The sequence below is a fragment of the Nansenia antarctica genome (assembly GCF_963989245.1).
Source record: "Nansenia antarctica genome assembly, chromosome: 6".
NCBI lineage: Eukaryota > Metazoa > Chordata > Actinopteri > Argentiniformes > Microstomatidae > Nansenia > Nansenia antarctica.
In genome coordinates, this window is record NC_137676.1 from 12,085,676 (window position 1) to 12,095,675 (window position 10,000).

Here is a 10,000-nt window from a genome sequence, read left to right on the forward strand (position 1 = left end):
GTTGATATCACAATCAATCCTAGCAACTTCAGCAGAATGTTTGAGATTAGAATGCTTGGTCGATAACCAGCAATGTTGAATGGAATTCAGTTTTGGTGGCAACAACCCCAAAACTAGACCTGTGACTTATTTCTACAAGCTAAAATTAAAAAAAAATAAAAAACGAGCGTCCATATTCAACAAGTTGACCGTTCTGCCACACTCCAGGTGCTCTCTGCTGCAGGGGAGGGAGGCAGCTGTGCAACCAAGCCTGGGCTCACATCTCCAGTGAGTACCTCTCTCTCGACCAAAACTCTCTACACTAAGTATTTGTAAAACTGCATAATTTGTGAAGAAATTACATTGTAACAAGAATTATTCAGGATTGTATCATGTCTTCCTCTACAGCCTCCCTCTCCTCAGCCTCACACACCTGTGCAGGCAGCCGCCCCTGGTCTCCCACCCTGGTACACCCGGCTGAACTGGGAGCAGCAGTTCAAACACAACATGACCGTGCTCCAGCACCACTGCTACGAGATCATGTACGACCACAACCTGTCTGAGCAGGAAAAGGGTCGTCTGGTCCACATCTACAAGAGAATGATGTCCAGGGCTTTGAGTGAGCACCAGAGAGATAGAGAGGCCCTCATTCGTTCAGTAGCATTGCTGAAGAAGAGGAAGACCGGAAGTGGAGACTCCAAGGAAAAGGCAGAAACAGGAAGCCATTTCAGGTGTTCCAGATTTGGCTGAGGAGATGGACTTCCTGGCAGTGGCGTAGCGCAAAATCCCGTGGCCCCCCCGCAAGGTGGCGGCGGGGGCCCTTTCGCAACGGAGGTAAAAAAAAAAGTGCGTTTTTTAGAGGCCGATGCGTTATTGACGTTGCGAAATTTCGCAATATGCACTCTACATTATAAATGCTTGACTTAGCAAAAGGTACAAACAAGTGAGAGCAATAACTAAAACCAAATGGTAGACTACATCAGTAGAATGTATTATAAGTAGAAAAGTACAAGCTTTATTTCTTTTAACAAAGTGTGGTGTGCACAGCAGCGCGATATCTGTAAACATATAAGCTGTAGACTCTCCGCTAAGGGTTGCCAGATGGGATTGAGAATTTCCAACCTAACCAATCTAAAAACTGCTAAATCCACCAAAAACCAGCCCATCTGGCAACCCTGTCTCCGCTGCATCAGAGTCTACTTGTTGCGTAAAATTGGCCAGGGTTTGTCAAATCCTTTGTTGGACATCTCGTTTCTTAAGTCCTGGTATATTGTGGCATTTCTTTACTTTTTGCCATCTGGTCTAGGAATACCCAGGGAGACGCAGACAGCAGAAGTAGAATAGAATAGTAGAATAGAAAAAGAAGCAGCTATATATAGCCTAACCATGCTGAATTATGATGCACTGACAGCCTGTGACTGTGAACCTGGCCGGACCCTGCCCTTCTGCCTGAGTTTGAGTATGATGCTGCCCAAATAAATGTTATTGTTTAGTGCTGTACGCTTTCGTGGTATTATATTGTGTGAATTATCATCTGTATGTTGTTTTTCTTACACTCCGAATGTCCGAATAGAGAATCTACCACCACCTAAAGAATGCTTATTGTACTTTGTATTGTATTTTCGCTTGCTCATTTTCCTTGTGTCTCGCTGCCTACGTGTGACGTCAAAGTCATGTTGCTATTGGATACGGCTAACTATGTATATCTTTTTAAATATAGGCCTATATATTAAAATTAAGCTTGACACAATGAAGGGCCACTTATTTTCTTTGTTTCATATTTTTTTAAATTATAAAAAAAAAAAAAAAAAAAAAAGATCCAATGTTAGGGGGCCCCCTAGTGGCTGGGGCCCCCCCGCGGTGCGTCGCTTGCGGGCCCGTCCGCTACGCCACTGCTTCCTGGGCCCTATTATGCACTTCATAAGTCTTAAGCAATAAGACGAGGCGGTAGATCTAAACTTAAGACGTGGAGGCGTGGTCAAGGCCACTTTGCTATTATGCGTGCGGTAGTGGGCGCCTAAAACCCGGCGCTAAGCAAAGAAATTAGTCATGGGTGTGTTTTGGGCGTCTTCTCAATCAACCCAATCAGCGTGCCAGGTGCCATTCCCTTTAAGAACCGGCTGCGTTGAGTCTTTAGCGCTATGCTATTATGGAAGTCCTAAGAAGGAGGTCAGCGCGCTTCTCTGCAGAAGAAAGTAACAAGCTTGTGCATGAGGTCATTGCTGACCAAACGACATATGTCAGTTACTGCATGACGGGTGAAGCGCAGCTCATACAAGCATTGCTGCTCTGTAAACAGAATAAAAGAATATATATATAGGCTATATTATACATATTTTAATAATAGGCTATAATATAATTATAATTGCAATATATTATAGCATTATTAACAGTTGGATCACCAATTGAAAGCGCTAAAATGCTTAGATCACGAATCCAGGATTGATTTGAGATTTGTCAGCCCGAGGTAACAAAGTCGTTGCCGGTATACGCGCTCGGCGCGCCGTCTTCGTCTATCATAATTCCTTCCTAGGATATATTCCATTGTTCTCTCTCTCTGGCTTAACATTTGCCAGTGGTGGCATTTATACTGTGACCGTAATTGACGTCTTGCCGTGGAGCCACGTGCGTGTTCATGTGTGCCCACATGCATGCGCAAACCGCGGAGGCGCGCTCGTGTTTCAAAACGTGCATGAAGTCTAAACTTAAGAACTTTTCAAACCACTTCTTAGCGCTAGGAGCAAAGTCAGATCGCATAATAGCAGGGGCGCCTAGTGCACTTCATTAACATATGAACACTCCCACAATGAGCAATATATGCACGGGAGTTTTACGTCTTATGTGTGGGCGCCTATCGACACCTGCATAATAGCAGTAGCGCGTATGAAGCGCATAATAAGGGTGGCGGTAGGTCTTAACCTGGCGGTGCGTCTTAATTAAGACTTAAGACGGCAAGTTAAGAAGTGCATAATAGGGCCCCCTGTGTCTGATTGACAGCTTGACCCCTCCTCCACTTTGAATGGACTGAACTCATGTGTTGAATTATTATTGATATGTTTTAAAACTAGTGTAGTAGAGGTAGTACTAAGATAAGATAAGCAAAGATGGTAGGTAAGATAAGATACAATATGATTTTAGATAAGGCATGATGAATAGGTCTATATAATAATAATAATAATAATAATAATAATAATAATAATAATAATACATTACAACATACAATACTATCATCATCAAAATCAATTATCACTGTAGCACATCTACACATACATGACACATAGGACACATAAATATACGCTCATGTGCACACGCTCATACACACACACGCACACACACACACACAGTACCCCCCCCTGCACACACACACACACACACACACACACACACACACACACACACACACACACAGTACCCCCCCCCACACACACACACACATGCACACACACACAAATTGTGTGGGCATGATGAATATATCAATTTAAAACAATGAGAACTGTAGCACATCCACACGTACATGCACATAGGATACAAACACACACACACATACCCATACCCACACACATCCACACACACACTATACACACACTATATACACACACACTCACACACAGTACACCTACACACACACACACACACACACACACACACACACACACACACACACACACACACACACACTCACACCTCTACAGAGGGAAGTGAGAGTGGAGATTTGCTCTGTTGGAGGGCAGGATGGGACAGTGTGTGTAGGTACTGTGTGGCTAGAGGATCCAGATGCGTCTCTCTGTATGTGAACCAGGGGAAGAGGACGGCAGATAAGATGAGCTGGAAAAGATTGGATAGAGTGGCCCTGGGCTTGAGGGTGATGTGTATGTGTGTGTGTGTGTGCGTGTGTGTGTGTGTGTGTGTGTGTGTGTGTGTGTGTGTGTGTGTGTGTGTGTGTGTGCCCCGAGCATTGGCAGACATCTGAACGCTCGACACGGCTCTCATTAATATTCCTGATATGTTAATGTGAATAGAGCTGAATGTTTAATGAATGAATGCTTCGTTAATGATGTGGATCAGAGTGCTGTGTTGATCTGGGATCTGGGAGGCGCTGTGTGAATGGGAACCTGCAGCAGTCTGGGTCACCATGGAAGACCAGGAATGGATCACTATAGAAGACTAGGAGTGGATCACTATTACACCAGGATTGGATCACTAGATCACTAGGGCCCAGTAGTTCAAAACGTTTAATCTCAATCAGATCCGATCAGATTTTGAAATCCCATTTTTTGTGATCCAGGATCAGACAACTCGGCCAGATTTTGTCCCAGTATTTCAAATCAATTCAGGATAAGGTCAGGTCACCCTGATCCAGATTCAGACTTTTCAAGATTACTAGATCTTGAATATCAGTGATTTAATCCTACCAATCTCCATCTAGTGGATATGAAAAATAATACAAGGAAGACAAGAGACCACATTGCAGAGACATGATCTATAATGTCTAATTATATTTTTAAATACATAAAGGACTTAAAATCATAATGTTGGAGTACTGAAGAGGCGTTTTGCATGCCTCAACTCTCGAGAGAGGAACCCCAACGAGCATGCCGCATAACACTGGCTTGTATTGTGCTACACAATATCGCTGTCCATCGCAGAGTCCCCCTCTCTGACATCGATGATCCCCCAGAGCCCCTTGCACCTGCTGATGATCTAGGCCCACAAAAAAAAAAAGGCCACCACAAACGTGACCCAAAAAATAAAAATAAAATGCCATGAAGGCTAAAAATTGACATTTCAGTTAATAAACTTGCCATCTTGCCAACTGCCATCTTATTTATATTGAAACATATTTGTAAATAAATTGTATTGTACATGTTGCTCTGGTAATCCACTGGAAATCCACACCTATACAAGATAATCTAGTTTTTTGGGATCAAACTGATCCCAATCCTGAGTTGTCGGTTTGAACTACCCGTTTTTAAGATTTTATCCAGATTAAAGCTTGGATTCGATTTCCTGATCGGATATCAAAGTGATCCTAATCCTGTTTTTTTTTACCCAAAATCCAAATCTGATCCGATCAGATAGGGATTAAAAGTTTTGAACTACTGGGCCTAGTAGACCAAGGCTGGGTTGCACCAACATGGATTAAATTAATCCTGGTTTAGGCTTAAACTAGGGTTAGTAAATCTAGGTTTCAACTGGTTTATAATTAATCAGAGACGCGTTGCACGTCTTAATTTTAACCCTGTATTAGTTAAACCAGTTTAAACAAAAATTAAAATAGGATTAGTTTATTTTCAGTGTCCTCCATTCACAAATTCACGATGTAGGCTAAATAATGATGGCCCTAAATAACTGACCGCAGTAAACTGGAGAAGAAGGACGAGACCTGGTTGTTGTTAGCTGAGCGATTCAATAGCTCCACTGGAATTAAGGAGACGAGGGACAGGTCCCAACTGAAAGCCTGCTGGAAAAACTTGAAGGCAAAAGCTAAAAAAAGATACGGCAGAAGACAGGCGGGGAAAGTTTCAGACCAGCGGAGAACCACCACAATTGACAACGAACCTGCTTTCCGAAAAAAGAATCTATATGATCCCGTAACAGATTTTCCACCTCCCCAACCCCTACGACGATGACGGCCTCCTGGATACCAGTATACTGTTAGCCACAGAAGCTTTAGGTAAGCTTGCTAGCTAACACTAGCAATAATCTAGCATTGCTACATTTTATAATTGAATCATTATTGTTTATTATTATTGTTATTTGCTGAATTGACTCACAGCTAAACTAAGTATAGGCTGTGATAACTGTGAATAATGTTAGCAGGTTATAATAATTTCTGTAACCCCAAGTGTCACTGCTCAAATGCATTAATTGCAGCAATCAAGTAATGACAAAATGTAGGCTAATCGATGCATTAGGCTACTTCGTAGTATACCTCTCAGATTTATATTATGGAACTGTTTTTAGTAGCCAGGAATGTGCTATTAAGTCTGTTTCCTATGTGACTAGTAAAGGTGTGGTAGCCGTCTAGTAATGGGTTTGTCTTGTCCTCTATGTTTTTTGTTTATATAGCTGAGACCATCATTGTGCTGGAGCCAGTGAAGCCAGATGAAAAGTGCATGGAAGCAGCAGCACAACCTATGGGACCTCCTGCTGAAAAGCGTGCAAAGCTTTCCTCTCACCAGGAAATGATTGAACTTGAGGAGGAAAGATGTATTCTGGACATTGAAAATACTAAATTACTAAAAATGCTATTAATAACATTTTTTTTAAAAGGGGCAAAGGCTACTGGATTTGAGCCAGCCACAACCATAGGAAACAATGGAAGATTTCTTAAATTAAATTATGTAATCTTATCAATGTATTTATTTATGATTTTATTAAGTGAAATTTGTATTTCAATAAAAATGGAAGTCCATTCAGATTAGTTCCTCCCTCCTCTCACTTCCATGCTTGGTAGCAGGTCCAACGTTCCCATTGAGATATATGACGGACTCTTTTGTAAATCTATACCGCCGGGGAAACTCACTATTGTTATACAATTCAATTGGGTTTAACCTGTCTCTAATTTTCCTGTGAGAAACTTTTTCCTCTATTCCCATCCAGCGAGGATATGCAGCCATGTTGCTATGTTGAACATAAACCTCCTCCAGGGGCAGGGCTCTACGCTAACCTTTTTCACTAGGAGCACATGTGCTCCTAAATGAAAAATGTTAGGGGCACACAAAGAAATTTAGGAGCACAGTGAAAAATGTAATTATAACACATTTTTATTAGTGATTTTGCAATTTTTGCACCAAAATCACACATTGGCCCATGCCTACAGCCCTACTAGACGCAGAGTTGATGGCATTGTATTATGGTAACTAGCTGTGTCAAGTTCTCCTGGTTAGCAGCATGTTCATTCATTCATCCATGTCATGCCTGTCAGCTAGCAGCTAGCAGCCCAGCCAGGCTTTAGGGCTAGGTCTGTCAGCTAGCAGCCCAGCCAGGCCATGCAGAGGTCTGTCTCCATGCTGCCCACCTCCCTGCTGCTGGGTCAGGCTACATCAGTCACACACGGTGGCCAGACAACTCCACATCTAGGGGTATTAAACTACCCCACATCCAGATGACCAGTCCCCAGCCCCATGCTGCCCGGGGTGGTGACATGTGGAGGTGGCCAGCCCAGCACGGTGCCTCTGCGGCAGCTAGCTGTTAGCACACCACCATCCCCGGGGGTCCCACCTCTCTGCCACACTCAAGTACAACATGTTGCATTTTCATGCCATTAGGCAACTTGCTTCCTAGGGTTTCCTAGGATTAGAGATGCATTTGGACTTCTGGAGTACCTCCACTACTTTCAGTTAGTAGTTAACCCTGGTTGTAACCTTGGGTTCAAATCTGGAGTGTGTGGGACCAAATCTGTAGATGTGGTGAGCTAATGAAGCTAATGAAGCTTGAGATGAGAAAAGGGCGCTTGTCTCTTTAAGGCCCAGGAGGGAGTTAGCGATTAGCGATGTTAGCTTAGCGCCAGTTTAACAGAAGTAACTTCACTTTTAACATGACTTCCCGTGGTCGTAGCGGGCTGGCTGACGGCTTAAAATGTGGCCACACGGTTCGCGCAGATTTATTTTTAGAATTTAAAAAAATAAAAAATAAAAATCGGTACTCGCACATGTGCTCGTGAATTTATTTCTCTAGTCGCACAGATGTATTTTTAGTCGCAAATGCGAGTGAAATGGTCGCACTGTAGAGCCCTGTCCAGAGGTGATTTGAATATAACTGTTAATCCATCTTTAAACTAGGTTTAAAATTACTGGTGCAACAGACTTGAATTGAATCTATGTTTAAATGGAAATTAACTGAGATTCAGGGGCGGCTGTGGGGCGCAGGAGGTAGAGCTGCCGTCTACTGATCGCAAGGTTGGCAGATCGGCGGTTCGAGCCCCGGCTGGCCACATGTCGAAGTGTCCTTGGGCAAGACACTGAACCCAGTGAGCGGGCCGGCGCCTTGCATGGTAGCTTGCCGCCATTGGTGTGTGAATGTGTGTCTGAATGGGTGAATGAGAGGCCGTTGTAAAGCGCTTTGGATAAAGGCGCTATATAAATCAGTCCATTTACCAGAGGTTTAGTTTTTACCAGGATTCATTTTAATACTACATTTAAGATAGGTTTAAAGTTTGGTGCAACAGGATTAGTAGATAAACCTTGATGTAATCCAGTTTAAAAGTTAAACCATGTTGGTGCAACCCAGCCCAAGAGTGGATCACTGGAAGACCAGGAGTGGACGGTTAGATCACTAGTAGAGCAATAGTGGATCACTGGAAGACCAGGAGTGGATCACTAGACGACCAGGAGTGGATCACTAGACGACCAGGAGTGTATCACTATAGAAGACCTGGAGTAGATGGCCACGTGCCTATAGTCCAGGACGATTAATCTGTGTCCAGGAAAGAAGCTCATAATGTGCTATTCTTCCTAATGAAACAAAACCCTGCTCTCTCCCCTACCTCCCCCCTTTCCTCCTACCTCTCCACTACCTCCCCTTTGCTCTCCCCTACCTCTCCACTACCTCCCCCCTACCTTTACCTCACCCCTAGCCTACCCGAGCTCTCTCCCAGCCAAAATCACAGATTGAATCTGAAATGTTGAAGGCAGATGTCATTTATAATCCAGTTCGCCTACATCTGCCCCCCCCCCCCCCCACACACACACACACACACACACACACACACACACACACACACACACACACACCTCTCTCTCTGCTGACAGTTGTCTCTCACCAGCCTCCACAACCTCGCTGCCATTTACCTCTTGGCACCATAACACGATTACTTCTCCACCAAGAGACAGAACACAGAGCTGGGCTGATCACACACACACATACACACACACACACACACACACACACACACACACACACACACAAACTCACACAGACAAAGGCAGCTAAATCCTGTTTACTCATATTAAAGCAGTGAAGAGGGACAATTTCAATTGTGCCTAGATTATTGTTAATAATCTTAAATTGACCATCCCCGGAAAACAAATGGCTGTGAGCTCTGTGAAGTATTGAGGTGTCAAAACGGTGATGTCATCAGTTCAGATGCAATAAGATGAATGATGGTTGGTGGTCTCCTTATCAACAGCTCCAAATTTAAACATAAATGTGGAAATGGATATTCATATAAATCAGTCTACAGCAGCAAATGTAAGATCCCACCATGCCTACTATCACTACACCACTGCACATAGTCAATAACATAATATTTGTCTTTATTCTTTTGAAACTTTTGTGTGTATTTTTGTGTGTATTTCACTTGCGTTGGCAATGTATGTTTCCCATGCCAATAAACCTAATTTCAATTTAATTGAGAGAGAGAGAATGAGAGGGGGGGGTAAAGGGAGAGAGAGAGAGAGACAGAGAGAGAATGGGGGGAGAGAGCAAGAGAGAGAGAGAGAGAGAGAGAGAGAGAGAGAGAGAGAGAGAGAGAGAGAGAGAGAGAGAGAGAGAGAGGGAGAGAGATAAGGAGAGACATATGCATATAAGGCTATAATAAATGTCTGTTTCATCTGCCACTCAGAGATGTACAGCAGGACCAATAGATGCTGTCGGCCCTCTGGTCAGCTGGCCAATTAGAAGCCAATCAGACAAATCACTGACTGGAGCCACAGAGACCAACCAGCGCACATAATCAGAGCTGAAGACTGATAACCACACGTTTATACACACACACACACACACACACACACTCACACACACACACACACAGGTTCAGGGTAGCCTCCTCACAGGGTCAGGGAAAAACATTAACACCTGTCACCCGCCCCCGCTACCTGCCACATGCAGGTAGATTTTGCAGGTACATCTGTAATTCTTACCAGCCACTTTGACAGGTAACCAAGAAAGGTAATAATAATAATAATAATAATAAAGAATAATACTATGCTTCAATGTAATACTATTCTTCAAACAAAACTGTTGCAATCCGCAATTATGGTCACCGTTGATTCAACATTTGTGACAACACTCTGCTGCT